This window comes from Hippopotamus amphibius, chromosome 15, assembly GCF_030028045.1.
Source record: "Hippopotamus amphibius kiboko isolate mHipAmp2 chromosome 15, mHipAmp2.hap2, whole genome shotgun sequence".
Lineage (NCBI taxonomy): Eukaryota > Metazoa > Chordata > Mammalia > Artiodactyla > Hippopotamidae > Hippopotamus > Hippopotamus amphibius.
The window spans coordinates 46,310,675-46,329,855 of NC_080200.1; positions in this window are offsets into that span (position 1 = coordinate 46,310,675).

The window sequence follows — 19,181 nt, forward strand, 5'->3', positions numbered from 1 at the left end:
TTTGGGATTTTGGGTTTTTTTGTTTGTTTTTGTTTATTTGTTGCTACTGAAATGTATGAATTCTTCATATATTTTGGATATTAGTCTCTTTTCAGATACATGATTTGCAAATATTTTCTCCCATTCAGTGGGTTGCCTTTTCATTTTGTTAATGGTTTCATTTGCTGTGCAGAAGCTGTTTAGTATGATACAGTCTCACTTATTTAGTTTTGCTTTTGTTGTCTTTGCTTTTGGTGTCAAATCCAAAAAACCATTGCCAAGACCTAGGCCAAGGAGCTTACTGCTTATGTTTTCTTCTGGAAGCTTTATGGTTCACATCTTATGTTCAAGTCTCTAATTCATTTGAGTTAATTTCTGTGTGTAGTGTAAGATAGTGATGAAGTTTCATTCTTTTTCATGTGGCTGGCAAGTTTTCCAACACCATTTATTGAAGAGATTGTCCTTTTCCCATTGTATATTGTTAGCTCCTTTGTCATCAGTTAATTCACTACATATGCATGGGTTTATTTCTGCGCTCTCTATTCTGTTCCACTGATCTATGTATCTGTTTTTATGCCAGTACCATACTGTTTTAATTACTATAGCTTTGTAATATAATTTGAAATCAGAGCACATAATGTCTCCAGCTTTGCTTTTTATTTTCTCTGCATTGTGTTGGCTACTTGGGGTCTTTTGTGGTTCCATAAAAATTTTAGGATTACCTGTTGTATTTCTGTGAAAAAAAAACCGCCATTGGAAATTTGATAGGGATTACATTGAATCTGTAGATTGCTTTGGGTAGTGTGGACATTTTAACAGTATTGATTCTTCCAATCCATGACAATGGAATAGCTTTCCATTTATTTGTATCTTCTTCAATATATATCATTAATGTCTTATAGTTTTCAATATACAGGTCTTTTACCTCCTTGGTTAAATTTATTCATAGGTATTCTGTTCCTTTTTATGCAATTGTAAATGGATTGCTTTCTTCATTTCTCTTTCTGATAGTTTATTATTAGTGTATAGAAACTCAACAGATACTTGTGTATTGATTTTGTATCCTATGAATTTACTGAATTCACTTATCAGCTCTAATAGTAATTTTTTTTAAAGGAGTCTTTCGGATTTTCTATAAATAATATGTCATCTATAAGTAATGACACTTTTATTTATTCCTTTCCAATTTAGATGCATTTTTAAAATTTCTCTTGCCTAATTTCTCTGGGAAGGCCTTCCAATACTATCTTGAAGAAAAGTGACAAGAGTGGGCCTTCTTATCCTGTTTCTGATCTTAGAGGAAAGGCTTTCTGCTTTTTACTGATGAGTGTGATGTTAGGTGTGGACTTAGCATATATGGCCTTTATTGTTTTGAGGTATATGCTTTGTTGGGAGTTTTTACCATAAATGGATGTTGAATTTTATCAAAAGTTTTCTCTGCATACATTGATGTTATCATATGAATGTTATCCTTCATTTTGTTAATGTGGTGTATAACACTGACTAATTTGTGGATGTTGAACTATCCTTACATCTCTGGAATAAATCCTACTTAATCATGGTGTATGATCTTTTTACTGTATTGCTGAATTTGGTTTGCTAATATTTGGTCGAGGATTTTTGCACCTCTGTTCATTAGGGATATTGGCTTGTTATTTTCTTTCTCTATGGCATCCTTGTCTAGCTTTGTTATCAGGGTAATTATGGTCTTATAAAATGAATTTGGAAGAGTTCCCTCCTTTTCTATTTTTTGGAAGAGTTTGTATTAATTCTTAGTTGAATATTTGGTAGCTTCATCAGTGAAGCCATCTTGACCTGTATTTTTCTTTTTTGGGAGTTTCGTCCTTAGTGATTCAGTCTCCTTAATGAGTAATCAATCTATTCATATTTTCTATTTCATCATAATTCAATTTTGGAGGCTGTATATTTCTAGGAATTTATCCATTTCTTTTAGATTGCCCAGCTTGTTGATATATAGTTGTTAATAGCAATCTCTTATGATTATTTGTATTTCTGGGATATCATTTGTAATATCTCCTATTTCATTTCTGATTTTATTTGAGTCCTGTCTCTTTTTTTTTTTTTTTTTTCTTGGTGGGTCTAGCTAATGGCTTGTCAATTTTATTTATCTTTTCAAAGAAACAGCTCTTAGTTTCATTGATCTTCTCTTTTGCCTTTTTACTATTTCATTTATTTCTGCTCCAATATTTGTTACTCCTTCCTTTCACTAACTTTGGGCTTCATTCTCCTTTTTCTAGTTACTTCAGGTGTAAACTTAGGTTGTTTATTTGAAACGTTTATTGTTTCTTGAGGTAGACATTTATAATTATAAGGTTCCCTTTTAGAAATCCTTTTGCTGCGTCCCACAAATTTGGATGTATTTCCATTTTTGTTTGTCTCAATGTATTTGAGCGTTTCTCTTTTGATTTCTTCTCTGACATATTTGTTGTTCAGTAGCATGTCATTAAATAATCTCCATATATTTGTGAATTTCCAGTTTTCTTTTTGTAATTCTAGCTTTGTATTATTATGGTCAGAAAAGGTGATTAATATAATTTCAGTTCTCTTAAATTTATTAAGACTTGTCTTGTGGCCTAACATATGAGGTATCTCAGAAAACATTCCATGAGCACTTAAGAAGAATGTATATTCTGTTGTTTTTGGTTGGAATGTTCTGTATGTATTTATTAAGCCTGTCTGCTCTAATATGTTGTTAGAGAATGTTTCCTTTTGATTTTCCTGTCTGGATGATCTATCCATTGATGTAAATGGGGTGTTAAAGTCTTATGCTCTTTTTGTATTTCTGTGTGTTTCTCACTTTAGGTCTGCTAATATTTGAATTATATATTCAGGTGCCTATGTTGAGTGCATACATATTTACAAATGTTATAAGCTCTTGTTAGATTGACCACTTTATTATTATGTAATGCCCATCTTTTTCTTTTATTACAGTCTTTGTTTAAAGTCTATTTTGTCTGATATAAGTACAGCAACTTCACCTTTCTTTTGGTTTCCATTCAAATGGAATATCTTTTCCTATTCCTTCACTTTCAGTGTTCTGTGTCTTTACATCTCAAGTGAATGTCTTGTGTGCCCATTAACTAATTATTGTAGTGATTTAACCTACGACCTTTAGTATGTATTTACCTACCAGTGAGATTTGTTCTTTCATATTTTTTTTGTTACTAATTAATACCCCTTATTTCCAGCCCAATGAAGTCCTTTTAACATTTCTTGTAAGGTGAATTGAGTCCTGATGACATTCTTTAGCTTTTGCTTGTCTGGAAAACTCTTATCTGCCAAAGTCCAGCTCCGGCAGGTCCAGGAGTACCCAAGGGAGGAGTGGCATCGGCCCAAGGAAGAGACGAGGAGGCCTGTGTCAGCTATTCAGGATCTCTCTTTATTGTCAGAGCTTTATGTGTTTATATAGTAAGCATATCTCAAAAAAAAAACCTTTTATGACAGAGCATATCTTCCCTCAGCATCTACCAGCTTCTTTCTTTCCTCAGATTTGGCTTGCAAACCCTGTGACTCTGAGGTAAGCATGTGTAAATAACTTCTTAATCTTATATCTTAAGCAAACTATAGCCCTTAGCACCCATACCTATGCCTAATGTCTATGTCTATACTTATGCCTGCTGCAATCATGAGCATTCCTAAGTTTAAAGTGTATACAAAAACGGTGAAACCTCCCTGTTCTCCAGCATTTAGTAGCCTGAGGTGGCAGCCTTTTCCACCAAGGAGTGGTGGGAGGGGACTTGGTGGGGCAGACAGGGAGAAAGAATGTGTCAAACCCTGGTTCTTTCCTGGGGACATAAAAACAGGGAGGGGAAGTGGGTGGTAATAACCTAAACATTCCTCTCATTCCTGGTTCCCTAAATGGTGCCCCTCTTCCTAGAAATATTTCTGAGTTTTCCCCAGGGAATGTTCTTCCAGGGGAACCTTGCTTCAGAGGGAAAGAACATGCTGGGCTAATCAAGATTCCTAGTAAGCATAGTATTACAAAGAAACAAAGAACAGAATGTAAAATGGGTGGAGATGGTTTGGGGCCTGTCCTTGTGGAGCAGTCGCCTTGCAATTCTCCTGCTCCGAAATGCCCTTCCAAGGAGTTCTCGCCTTGCAGTCCTCCTTGGAGCCTGGTGACCTTGTCACAGCATTGGCTTGTCCAGATGGCTCCCGACACTTATCTCTCCTTCAGTTCTGAATTTTAACTTTGCTGGGTATTCTTGGTTGGAGGTTTTTTTCCTATCAGCACTTTGAACATTATTGTGCCACTCCTTTCTGGCCTGCAAAGTTTTACTGAAAAAACTTTACTGATGATCTTATAGGGATTCTCCTCAACATAGCAAGTTGTTTTTGTTTGTTTGTTTGTTTGTTTGTTTTTGTGCTGCTCTTAATATTCTCTCCTTGTCTTTAACTTTTTACATTTTAATTATGTGTCTTGTTGTGGGTCTTTTTAGGTTCATCTTTTCAGATCTTTCTGGGTTCTCTGGATCTGGATGTCTGTTTCTTTCTCTAGGTTAGGGACTTTTTCAGCCATTATTTATTCAAATAAAATTTCTGTAACTTTCTCTCCCTCTTCTCATTTTGGAACCCTAAAATGCAAATGGTAGTCTGTCTAAAGTTACCCCACTAGTCCCTTAAGCTATCTTCACTTATTTTCATTCTTTTTTCTTTTTGCTGCGCTGGTTGAGTGGATTCTACTTCCTTGTCTTTTAGTTGACTGATCCTTTCTTCTGCTCCCTACTGAAAGGCAAAAAGATGCAGGGAAATTTTGCACAATGGGCCGATACTTTTGGACAAAGTCTGGAACTGTTTTACATCACATGTGCCTGTATTTTCCTTGTCAGATTTAAATTGTATTGTCCCCAACCAAACTACAAGAAAGATTTGGAAGGTCAGACTTTTGTGTACTCAAGGAGAGAGTGGTTTGAATACATCTTATTATCTTTGATAGAGCATTTTGGTTACAACATTATTTTATTCCACTTCACACAGAACATTCTTACCCCTTCCTGATAGAGATAATATAAAGTCCTAATTGTTTACTGATTATTGCTGAGTCCATGTCTAGATATGACTAGATCTAGATATGACTCCTTTTAGTCTGCAGACCTACACATTTAAAGGGCAAATTATCTTCCCCTCTCCAGCAAAAAGACCCAGAATGCAGTGATAGAGCAGGCACAGGATACACAAAATAATCACTCCCATTTGGAAAGGCAAAGAATGGGAAGCATACAACATCAACTGGAGATCAACAATGTAAATACCATAAGGAAGAGATTTTAATAAAGCTCCCAGATACACACACTGGGGATGAAGGAATTACCTTAATTAAATTCTGATTCATCTTACTGGAAGGAACCATTTGTCCACTGTGCTTTGTGAACTCTTGTTCTGATCTCTGAGAACACCTTGTTCATTACTTTCCTTGACCATATCTGAACTTAGGAATGAAGACCAGGTACTCCTTCAGGGGTCTATAATGAGCCTTTCCTCTCCTAAAAGAAGGCTGGGGCCCAAGGCCCTAAAATTCTTGAAGATTCAGTCTTTTCTTGGTGAACTAATGGTTTCTTTGGTAAATCTGAGAAAAACTTAACTGCTGGTTCATTGTTTCTGCCACCTAAAATTCCTTTCTATACACAGATGTCAAGTGCTTTATTGCTTTCTGGCCCCATGGCACCCTCATTTTCTTATGCTTCATCAAATCTGCTTTTGAACCCCTCTAGTGGTTTTGGGGGTTTTTGTTTGTTTGTTTGTTTGTTTTTTAGTGCAGTTACTGTATTCTTCAGCTCTGTGACTTTTATTTGGTACTTTCTTTTATTTTCCATCTCTTTGTTGAAGTTCTCACTATTTTCATCTATTCTTGCCTCCAGTTAGGTGAGTATCTTTATGACCATTATTTTGAACTCTTTTTGAGGTAAATAACCTATATCCATTTCATTAACATTTTTCCCTGAGGAACATTGTTCTTTCATTTGCAATATATTCCTCTGTTTTTCTGCTTGACTCTTTGTGTTGGATTCTATACAGTAGATGTAATAGCCACTTTTCCCAGTCTTGGAGGAGTGGCCTTATGTAGGAGATGAACCTATGTGAGGCCCTACCCCAGCTCTTTGTTCAACCCTGTTCCAGGCCTTTGCTGTCTCTCAAACCTTTGTGCTTGTCCAAGCAGTCTATTATATTTTTAATAGCTCCCAGTAGTTGAGGATGTACCAAGACCAGTGTCCTTAAGTGGGAGATGTTAGTGCCTAGATTCAGGCTGATTGGAAACCAGACCCTCACATAGCAGCTTATTAAAGCATGCAAATATAGAGAGTCCTGTGGGACTGCCAGCATTAAGCCCTGATGACCTCCAGGGCCAGGCAAACTGGTGGTGTTTCCTGGGTGGCAGTCACAAAAATTGGGGCTCCACACAAGTGTATAAGCTCTTTTCTGTGCCATATCAGTGAGCAGGGACAAAACAGAGGGAGAGTGCAAAGATAGCACCCACCCTCTGAGGTCTCTAGAAAGGATTACAGTCAGACCCTAGAGGCATGTCTATTAGGAGCCTGCCCTCAGGCCACAGCTGTAATGATTAGCTAATAGTCCTCCTTCACAAAAAGAGCTCCTGGGCCTGTTGCCTCTTGCTGTGCCCTAGAGGTAGTTGCTGTTTAAGAACTTTATCTCTGTTGGTTACAATCCTGTGTGACCCACAACCACTGGCCGCCAGAGCCACGTGATATGATGTAGAGGTGCCCCCTGGCAGAAGCCACAATAATTGGGGCAGAAATACTGCTGCTCTGGAACATAGCAAAGGGAAATCATGAAGATGCTGCCTGCCATTCTACATCCCCAGAGAGTATTCCAGCAGACTCCTAATGTGTGTGTTAAATTATATGCCTGCCCCTGCGATAATACTTTAATATTAGCAGGTGAGCCTCCTTCACTTTAAATCAGGGTAAGACCAGCTGCCTCGGAGTCATTTCTCAGATTGCTATGATCTTGTGGATTTCAGGACATAAGCCCCACTGGTTTTCAAAGGTAGGTGTTTGGTGGACTTGTCTCTCAAGTGCAGGTCTTAAAAAAACTGAGGGCCTGATGTGGGGCTCAAATTCTTTATGCCCCAGAGAGAATCTCTGGGTTTTGAGTTTTTTTCCTGATTGTGGGTCACAGTGTCAGGAGTGGTGTTTATGGTGAGATTGTGTCCCAGTCTCCTTTACCCACTTCGATGTGGTTTTCTTCTGGTTTGCCCAGTTTGTAGTCGTCACTCAACCAGCCTTTAGGTTTTTGTAGGAGTACATTGCTCCATATGTAGCTGTAGACTCAGTGTGTCTGTGGAAGGAGGTGAGTTCAGGATCTTCCTATGTCACTATCTTTAGTATATACTCTTCTGTGCCTAGCTTCTCAATATATTGTTTGTGAGATTTATCCATTATTTTGTGCTGTGGTTTTTCATTTTCATGGCTGTATAGTATTTCATTGTATGAATATGACATAGTATATTCATGTTCTTTAGTATTGATGGACATTTAGGTGGTGCTCAATTTTTGGCTATTACAGATAAGAATGCTGTAAACATTTTAGTGCATATCCTTTGGTAAATGTGTTGTGTGCATGTGTAGATTTTTTTTTTTTGCATATTTATGTAGTGTAGGAATGCTGGGTCATAGAGAATGCTTATACTTAGCTTTAAAAGAATATTTTCATGTAGATCAGACTATGGGTCTTCTCTGCATAAACTTTCAAATGTTTTCCATACTAGTTTACATATATTATGCTGTAAACTCTTTTCCATAATCCATGCAGCTCTGCCAAACTGACTCCTGTCTGCTTCTGCAGCCTCCTCTCATGCTACACTTTCCCTTGACCCAGGCTTTTTAGCATCCTTTGGTGATGTTTCTGGATGCAGGGCTTTTGCACATCCTCTTCCTTCTGATTGGGAGACTCACTGTTCCTCTGTCAGTCTCACTCTTCAAAGGCCCAGCTCCTTCTCATCATTCAGATGTTCACTAAAACGCTACCTCTTTAGAGAGGTCGCATTCTCCTTTTATACTACATAACTTTATCTGACTTCATAGCACTTGTGAAAGGTTGTAAATATATAGTAAAGTGCATGTTGTTTTTCATTTGTTTCTATCTCCTACTAGAGTTTATGCTCCATAAGGGAAATGGCCAGGCTTATATGGATGCCAGACCCATGATTTCTTTCCCACACCATCATATGTAGAGCTCAAAACTGAAATTTAAAAAGCCACACCTCTTTCTTTTCCTGTTTTAATACTATAAAAGTAAACATAGTAAAATGAGCCCTAAGATATGAGGTTAAAATTACATGAGTTCATTTGCAGAGACATGGATGGACCTGGAGACTGTCATACAGAGTGAAGTAAGTCAGAAAGAGAAAAACAAACATCGTATATTAATGCATATATGTGGAATATAGAAAAACGGTACAGATCAAAGATTTGCAAGGCAGAAATAGAGACACAGATGTAGAGAACAAACATATGGACACCAAGGGGGAAAAGCAGGAGTTTTGGGGTAGGATGAATTGGGAGATTGGGATTGCCCTATATATTAATATGTATAAGACAGATAACTAATAAGAAAAACATCTAATTGTGCTCTTTAAATATATGCACTTTATTGTGTCAATTATATCTCAATAAAAGTCATTAAAAAATTATATATGATCCTAAAGTTACAGCTCAGTCCAGAGGAGTACAGAAAAACACAGTTATTCTCATTGATTAATAAGTTCTGAAATGCCATAAAAATTACATGAGTTTAAGTTTTAGTTCTGCCACTTACCATGTGTATATTCATGGATGAACTACTTCATTTACTCAAGTTCTTTACCTATAAAATATTAATGCAGTATACTGTGTAACCTGGTTCTAGCCAGGCTGGATTTAGTCATTAAAAATTAAAAAAAAAATACTTGTATGAATAACCCAATCCCTATTCCCCCCACAGTCCATGGTTCAAGAAAGTTTCTATAGAGTGTCTTAAGTAGCCCCAGCAGCATTTTGTGCACTGTACCCACTAATTACATAATGGAAGTAATACCGTTATACTCAAGGTTTGTGATAGTCTATTGTGAAATGGCTAGAACCTCTAGCTTCACTTTTTCTTGTGTTCACCACATGTGGATAGTTTATCAGCCATGCTAACTGTGCCCTGACATCCTAAAGAGGTTTTGTTTGTTAGGCTTGGCTTGATTTGTTCTCTTGACATTGCATTAGATATTTTTTTAACAACTCAATAATTTGTGATAAATGCATAAAGTTGCTCAATAATCAATTATCATAACAATTCAGCTTTAAAACTTTTTCATCATCCCCTGTATTTACATGGAGCCTGTTTACAAACAATCTTTACTCTTTACTCCAGCCCCAGTAAGACACAACTGTCTTTTTAAATTTGCCTTTTTCTGAACAGTGAAAAGTTCACAAGATGGAATCATAGAGTATATACTATTTGGCAACTGGCTTAGTCTAAATAATACTATTTTAGCAAGAGTGTTTTGAGATATAGCCATGTTGTAGAAGGTATCAGTACTTTATTTAGATATAGTATTCTATTTTATGGATACATCACATTATATTTGTGCATTCACAAGCTGATGGGCACTTTTTTACAGTTTGGGCTATTATGAAAACTGCTGCTATGAAATCTGAATGTAAGTCTTGCTTTGGACATATGTTTTCATTTCTCATGGGTAGATTCCTAAGAATGGAATTACTGGGTAAGCTTATGTTTAACTTATAAAGAAATTGTTAGACTGTTTACCAAAAATGTCTCCAGCATTTTACATTTCCACCAGCAACATCTAAGGAATCCAGTTTCTTCTCACCTTCACCAGCACTTGGTATTGCCTGTCTTTTGCATTGTAGCCATGAAAGTAAGTTTGTCATTTTGGGCTTAATTTGAATTCCTTAACAAGTAATGAGATTGTTCACCTTCTCTTGCATGTATTAGCCATATATATGTCTTCCTTGGTGAGAAGTACATTTGGCATTTTGTCCTTTTTCAATTGAGTTTCATAGTATTGAGTTGTAAGTAATATATTCCAGATACAAGTCCCTTGTCAAATATATAATTTGCAAATATTTTCTCCCAATCTGTGGCTTGTGCTTTCATGTCTTTAATGTTATGTCTTTTTTTAAATGAATTCTAATGTATCATTTTTAAAAATTTTCAATTCATGCTTTTAATGTCATATCTGAGATCTAAGTCAAAGTTACAATTTTTTTTTCCTTTGGACTCTTACAGTTTTAGCTTTTAGCACTAGTATTAATGTGTTTCTTTATGTATTTCTTATAATTTCTTGCAATAGCATCATGTCTTCTGAGAGTAAAGTTTTGCTTTTCTTCCACAATGGAGGCTATTTTAATTTAATGATTTATAATAGTAATAATTCTTATTTTTAGAGAAAAAATATTATAGACAAATAATTATTATAGAGGAAAAGCAGTCTTTCATCAAGAATGGTGTTAGATGTAGGTTTTGTTTGTTTTTGTTATTTTTGCTATTTGAGGTATAGCTGGACTAAGACTGTATTTATTTTATTCCTATGATGAATGGTATGCTATGCTGTAGTTACTTGGGAAGGAGTTGGGGAGGAGTATACTTGCTATGAGGTGTTGTATGCAGTATCCTTGCAGATAGTATGTTAAACACAATATTGCCCTGGGTCTTTGGTGCAAGCCCATACTCTGTCCATCTCTGATTGCTAAACCAAGTGACTTTTAGTTCAGTATTTGTGAGATAAAGGATTTGATCCATCAGGCCCAGTTTTTCCATATTTATTTATTCAGATAGTACTTACAATTATTTCAACTATTGACTCAAAATACCTCTCTCATATATGAATCTGTAATGTGGCCTTCCAGGCTTGAAAGATCTCTGAAAATGTTTTTAACTTTATTGGAATTTTCTTCTGCAAGTATCTTCTATTCTTCCTTTTTCATTAATATATTTCCATCTGCTTTCCCTCTACCCATATTCTTCTGAATTTCTGGCCCAGCTAATAATAAGGTGTCTTAGATAAGATTCTCTAGAAGCAGACCCTGAGATGCCAACACATGTGCAAGTGATTTGTGAACAATATGTTCCAGGAGAAACTGGCAAATAGCATAGAAAACAGGACCAGGAAGGGTGGAAGCCACATAGGTGGTACACAGCCAGCCTTAGTCTGAGCCTGCAGGGGAGCTCTACTGTGAGCTAACTTCAGGGTTAGTTCCAAATTCAGGAAAAGAGTTCAGGCTTTTATATTCCCTCATTGACTAAGGCTCACCATTGAGGGCTGAAGACCATAAACTACCAGGAGCTACAAGATCTCTGCACTTAGAAGTAAAGCAGGTCCAGTAGCCAAAGACAGTCCTCCGAAAACAGTATTGGGCACAGGGCATTGGAAGGATGTGCATACAGAGCTGGGGTGTGAGCCCACAGATAACAAAAAGAATCCATGGGATCTGGACGGGATTCTGACAATGCCCACTGCATTAGATTTTCATGCTTTGCATTATTATTGGGAATTCTTACTCTTTTATAAACATAATTTATTTAATCTTCTTAAAATTGTGCTGGCTTCAACTATATTCCAGGACCCAAATGAGGTATTTCACACACAGTAGTTCCCTTTTAATGAAAAGTATTTTGATAACATAAGTATTCAAAAAAAAACAGAATGTATTCCATTATGAATAGAGGATTGCTAATAAATGAAAGAAATTGAATATAAACACCAGTGTTGGATAGGAGATAATCTCTATACTGTCCTTCTCAATCTACAATTCAGATACTTTCTCTCTAAAATTGTGAAACATATTAGAGAATTTATATTACATAATTTATTGCATGCCTTTGAAATTAGGAAATAAAACATTGCAAGTTTTGGTTTTTCCTCCTATCAGAATGACCAGATTGATATTTACAAATTAAAGCATGAGGTACAGAAGAGAGGCTCACAAATGAGTTTCACAAAGACTCTTAGACCAACGCTGTAACAAGTACATGCTATAACTGCACTTTGCCATTTTGAAAAAAAGTAATTGTGTTTATTAGTTTTTGGTTTAATAGGGCTTTATAGCTTGAACATATATTTTGTAATTGAAAATGTCTTAATACTCTAAACAAGTAATTATTCTGTTTAGTTGCTTTTTTATTAAGAAGTTGACTGGTCATGAATCTTTTCTCTCATACATTGAAATCTTCAGATTGATTTAAGAAATTATATTTAATCTCCTTCTTAGTGTTGGACAGTGTTAGAAATGCTTATAACATGTTGAACTCTGTTATATGCTAGAGATGACAAATTTATAAGGAAAACTGAATACTGTTTAACTTCAATACTCTCATTTTAGCAGAGCAGAAATGTGTTGATGTGAATAGATAGTATAATATCATTTAAAATATGTTATAAAATAAATATCATATTTAAACAGAAAACAAGAGGCAGAAAGAACAATACCATAGAATACATTTAATAAAAAAATCATTTGATATTTTGCAAGTAGATAGAAGCACATCAACTTAATATGGAAAAGTGATTAACCACATTGTCAAAAAGAGCTACTTTACTGCAACATCTAAAATGATAAATCAGGCAAGTGCTATTGGGATCAGAACAATGAGCTGTGCTGTACTTGTATACTGTCTGCTGATTTTCTGTATGCATACGCTGGTGCCCACATTTGTAGATATATCCATGTCTTCATCATTGGTAAAATTCTATCAGTATGTCCTTAGGAATCATTAAATTTGCTTTACAAGACTGAAAAACTGTGCTGTGATCTTCATGAAGTGTCAACAGCATAAAGATGGAAAAAGGATAAACTTCAAAAAACATGCATTCAGAATCAGCGTCTTATAGTTGATATTACAGTCCAAGGAATTGACACCATGTTACTTGTCAAAGGGAATTGTTCATAGCTGTATAAGCTGACAAGAGGAGAGTGAACAGGGAGTTATGCTCATTGAGGAACTGACTTTATAACTCAGGGAGAAGCCAGGGAGAAAATTTTGATGAAAGGAGCCACTAGAAGACATTGAATGCACAGTACTTGTAATTGCATAACAAGGGACATGACATGTCATTGGCCTCTACCAGTGCCTAGAAGGACAAAAACAAAAATGATGTTAGATAACTCATAGCTAAACATAGATCAAAAACCAAGAACTTTCTGTAGTTTTTTAAAAAGGATGGGACTAAATGAAGTAAATTAAGGAAAAATGCTTATAAAAATATTGAGGTCTTAAAGATTTGTTTGTCTATTTCAATAATTTTAAATCTTATTTTTTAATTAATTTTAATGAAGTATAGTTGATTTACAATATTATTTTAGTTTCAGGTATACAACATAGAGATTCAATATTTTTATTGACTATACTCAATTTAATGGCTATATTTCCCTGTGATGTACAATGTATCCTGATTTCTTATTTATTTTATACTAAAGAGTTTGTATCTCTTAATCCCCTACACCTATCATGCCCATCCCCATTGGTAACCACTAGTTTGTTCTCTATATCTGTGAGTCTGTTTCTGTTTAGTTATATACATTCCTTTGTTTTATGTTTTAGATTCTACATATAAGTGATAACATGGAGTATTTCTCTTTCTCTGTCTGATATATTTCACTAAGCATAATACCCACTATGTACAACCACATTGTTGCAAATGGCAGAATTTCATTCTTTTATATGGCTGAGTAATATTCCATCTTGGTTATCCATTTTCTGTTGATGAATAGTTAGTTTGCTTCCATATCTTGGTTATTGTAAATAATTCTATTATGAACACTGGGTTGCAGGTATCTTTTCAAATTAGTGTTTTCATTTTCTTCAGATATATACCCAGGATTGGAACTACTAGATAATATGATAGTTCTATTTTTAGTTTTTTGAGGAACCTAAAAAACCATTGTGACTGCACCAGGCTACATTCCTACCAACAGTGTAAGAGGGTTCACTTTTCTCCTCATTCTTAACATTTGTTAAAACTTTCTGATGCTAGCCATTTTGACAGATGTGAAGTGATTTATAGTAGTGGTTTTGATTTGAATTTCTCTGATGATTAGCTATGTTGATCACCTTTTCGTGTGTCTGTTGGCCATCTGTGTATCTTTTGAAAAATGTCTATTCAGGTCTTCTGCCCATTTTTTAAATTGGGTTGTTTTTAAATTTATTTTATTGAAGTATAATTGGTTTACAATGTTGTATTTCTGCTGTACAGCAAAGTGATTTATACACACATCTTTTTCATATTCTTTTTTCATATTCTTTTCCATTATGGTTTATCACAGGATATTGAAAATAGTTCCCTGTGCTATACAGTGGGACCTTGTTGCTTATCCATTCTGTCTATAATAATTAGATCTGCTAATCCCAATCCATACCTCCCCCACCACTCCCTCCCCCTTGGAAACAACAAATCTGTTCTCTATGTCTGAGTCTGTTTCTGTTTCATAAATAAGTTCATTTGTGTCATATTTTAGATTCTACATTTTAGTGATATCATATGGTACTTCTCTCTTTCCGACTTCACTTATGATAATCTCTAGGTCCATACACATTGCTGAAAATGGCATTACTTCATTTTTTTTTAATGGCTGAATATTATGCCATACCATATATATATAAAACACCACATCTTCTTCACCCATGCATGTTTTTGGACATTTAGATTGTTTCTATGCCTTGGCTAATGTGAATACTGATGCTGTGAAAGATAGGGGTGCATGTAACTTTCCGAATTATAGTTTGTCATGATATATGCCCAGGAGTGGGATTGCTGGATCATATGGCAACTCTATTTTTAGTTTTTTGAGGAACCTCCATACTGTTTTCCATAGTGGGTGCACCAATTTGCATTCCCACCAACAGTGTAAGAGGGTTCCCTTTCCTCCACACCCTCTGCATCATTTGTTATTTGTAAACTTTTTAATGATGATCATTCTGATTGGTGTGTAGTTTTGATTTGCATTTCCCTAGTAATTAGTGATGTGGAGCATCTTTTCACGTAGCTGTTAGCAATCTCATTTGGAGAAATGTCTATTTAGGATTATGCCCATTGTTCAACTGAGTGTTTTTTTTGTTGTTGTTATTGAGTTGTATGAGTTGTTTGTATATTTTGGAAATTAAGTTCTTGTCATTTGCATCATGTGCAAATATTTTCTCCCAGTCTGTAAGTTGTCTTGTTGTTTTGTTTATGATTTCCTTTGCTGTACGAAAGCTTATAAGTTTGATTAGGTCCCATTTGTTAATTTTTGCTTTTATTTTTATTGCCTTAGGAGACTGGCCTAAAAATTAATTGCTCTGATTTATGTCAGAGAACGTTTTGCCTATGTTCTCTTCTAGGGGTTTTATGATGTCATGTCTTACATTTAAGTCTTTAAGTAATTTTGATCTCACTTTTGTGTATGGTGTGAGTATATGTTCTAACTTCATTGATTTACATGTAGCTATCCACTTCCCCAACACACTTGCTGAAAAGACTGTCTTTTTCTGTTGTATATTCTTGCCTCCTTTGTCAAAGATTAATTGACCATAGGTGTTTGGATTTATTTCTGGGCTCTCTGTTCTGTTCCCTTGAGCCATATGTCTGTTTTGTACCAATACCATGTTGTTTTGATTACTGTAGATTTGTAGTATTGCCTGAAGTCTGGGGGGGTTGTGCCTTGTTATTTTTCCTCAGAATTGCTTTGGCAATTCTTGGTCTTTTATAGTTCCATATAAATTTTAGGATTATTTGTTTTAGTTCTGTGAAAAATGTCATGGGTAATTTGATAGGGATCACATTAAATCTGTAGATTGCTTTGGGTATTATGACCATTTTAACAATAATAATTCTTCCAACCCAATAGCATGAGATATCTTTCCATTTCTTTGAATCATCTTCAATTTCTTTTATTAATGCTTTACAGTCCTCAGAATATGTTTTTCACCTCCTTGATCAGATTTATTCCTAAGTATTTTTTTTGTGTGATTTTAAAAGGGATTTTTTTTTTAACATTCCCTTTCTGATATTTCATTTTTAGTGTAAAGAAATGGAACTGCTTTCTGTATGTTAAGCTTGTATCCTGCTACCTTGATGAACTGGTTTATTAACTCTAGTAGTTTTTGTGTGGAGTCCTTAGGGTTTTCTATCTAGAGTATCATGTCATCTGCATATAATGACAAATTTACCTCTTCCCTTCCACTGTGAATACACTTTATTTCTTTTTCTTGTCTGACTGCTGGGGCTAGGACTTCCAATACTGTATTGAATAGAAGTGGTGAGAGTGTGCATCCCTGTCTGATTTCAGATTTTAGCAGGAAAGCTTTCAGCTTTTCACCATTGAACATTAGCTGTGGGTTTGTCGTAAATAGCTTTCATTATGTTGAGATGTGTTCCCTCTATACTCACTTTGATAAGAGTGATAAGATGATCATGTGGTTTTTATCTTTTGTTGATGTAGTGTATCACATTGATTGATTTGCATAGGTTGACCCATTCTTGTTACCCTGTGATGAATCCAACCTGGTGGTGGTATATGATCTTTTTCTGTGTCATTGGATATGGCTTGTTAATATTTTGTTGAGAATTTTTGCATCTATATTCATCAAAGATATTCACCTGTCATTTTATTTTCTGTAGTTTCTTTGGTATTAGGTTGATGGTGCCTTCATAGAGCATCTTTAGGAGTGTTGGCTTCTCTTCAATCTTTTGGAAGAGTTTGAGAAGGTTTGGTATAAGTTCTCCTTTGTATGTTTGGTAGAATTTGCCTGTGAAGCCATCTGGACCTGGACTTTTGTTTGTAGGGTGTTTTTGTTTTGTTTTGTTTTGTTTTTGGCTTTTGGTTTTTGTTTTAATCACAGATTCTATTTCACTTCTAGTGATCAGTCTGTTCAGGTTGTCTATTTCTTCATTATTCAGTTTTGGTGAACTGTAAATTTCTAGAAACTTGTCCATTTCTTCAAGGTTGTCCAATCTCTTGGCATATAATTTTTCATAGTATTCTCTTATGATTTTATATAATTCTGTGGTATTGGTTACTATTTCTCCTTTTTCATTTTTTAATTTTGTTTATTTCGGTTCTCTATCTTTTCTTCTTTGTGAGCCTGCCCAGAAGTTGGTCAATTTTGTTTACCCTTTCAAAGAAAAATCACTTGGTTTTATTGATTTTTTAAATTTTTATCTTTTATTTATTTCCTCTGATTTTTATTATCTCCTTCCTTATGCTAACTTCACTTTTTGTTTGTTCTTTTTCTAATTATTTTAGGAGGTTTTTCTTGTTTTTTGAGGAAGGCCTGTATCACTATGAACATCTTTCTAAAAACTGCATTTTCTGCATTCCATAGATTCTTCTATGGTTGTGTATTCATTGTCATTTATTTCAAGGTATTTTTTAATTTCTTCTTTGGTTTCATTACTGACCCATTGATTTTTTAGTAGTATTTTGTTTAGTTCCCATGTAATCATTTTTTTCTCATTTTTCTGTGGTTGATTTCTAGTTTCATGCCACCGTAGTAAAAAAAAATGCTTGAAATAATTTCTATACTCTTAAATTTTCCGAGGTTTGTTCTGTGCTCTAGTATTTGATGAATCCTAGAGAATGTTCCATGTGCACTTGAAAAGAATGTGTATTCTCCTTTTTTTGGATGTAATGTCCCCAAAATATCAAGTCTAACTGTTCTATTGTATCATTTAGGATCTCTGTTGCTGTATTGATTTTCTGTCTGGAAGTGCTGCCACTGATGTGATGCGGTGTCCAACTATTACTGTATTCCCACCAGTTTCTCCCTTTATTATCAGTTAGTATTTGTTTTATGTATTTGGGTGCTCCTGTGTTGTGTGTATATGTGTTACAAGTGTAATATCCTCTTCTTGTATTGATCCTTTTATCATTATATAGTGTGCTGCTTTTTCTTTCTTAATGGCCTTTGTTTTAAAGTTTATTTTGTCTCATATGAGTATTGTGATCCCCAATTTCTAGTTATCTCCAATTGCATGAAATATCTTTTTCCATCCCATCACTTTCAATCTGTGTGTCCTTTGACCTAAAGTAGATCTCTTGTAGGGACAATATTGTAGGCTCTTTTTTTTTTTTTTTTTAATGCAATCTGTCACTCTTTGTCTTTTGATTGGAGCATTTAGTACCTTGATATCTAATCTAAGCTAATTATTGATAGATATAAATACATATTTATTGCCATTTTAAACCTTGCTTTCCAGTTGATTTTGTAATTTCTTTGTTTCTTTTTGTTTTTTCTTTTTGTGGTTTGATGCCTTCCTTTTGTATTATGCTTGTGTTCTCTTCTTTTTTGGTTTCTGTGAATCTACTGCATATTTTTGATTTGTGGTTACCCTGTTCTTCAAATATGTTAACCCCTTGCTATATACACTTGCTTTAGACTGATAGTCATATAGGCTCAAACACATTCTTAAACTACATTTTCTTATGCTCCTCCCCCACATTCTATGATTTTGATATCCTCTTCTATATCTTCAAGTTTATCCTTTTGCTGTTCATTGTGGTTACCACTGCTTTCACAAATTTTTTTGATTGTTTTTTAATCTGTATACTGACTAAGTGATTTACTTTCCAATTGTGATTTCCTCTTTCCTATAGATTCTTCTTTTTTTTTTTTTACAAGGGCTAGAACTGATTTATTAATGAAAATCCAAATGAGTAAGTATAAATTCACACAAAAGGAATATTTCAAATATTGACATTCAATACTGTAATGCAGCATAAATGTTTTAACACTGTCTTTGAAGGTAATTTTATTTTGTACTGTCATATAGCATTTTCTTATAAACAGTATGACTTTAAATTCTGGATTACTAAAATAACAGTCAATGATAATGTTAGCTGTACTGCCTTTGATTGCCCTAAAAGGCAGAATGCCAAAGAAGTCTTTTTCTTTTTTTTTTTAATTTTTTTATTTTTTATTTATTTATTATTTTTTTGGGGGTACACCAGCTTCAATCTTGCTTCTTTTCTCTTTAGAGAAGACCTTTCAATATTTCTTTTAGGATAGATTTAATTTGCTGTATTCTTTTTGTTTTAGAAATTTTTTATTTCTCTTTCTATTCTAAATGATAATCTTCCTGAGTAGATTATTTTAGGTTGCAGAATTTTCCCTTTCAAGGACTTTGAATATATTTTTCCACTCCCTTCTGGCCCCAACATTTCTGTAGAAAAATAGGCTGATAGCCTTGTGAGGGT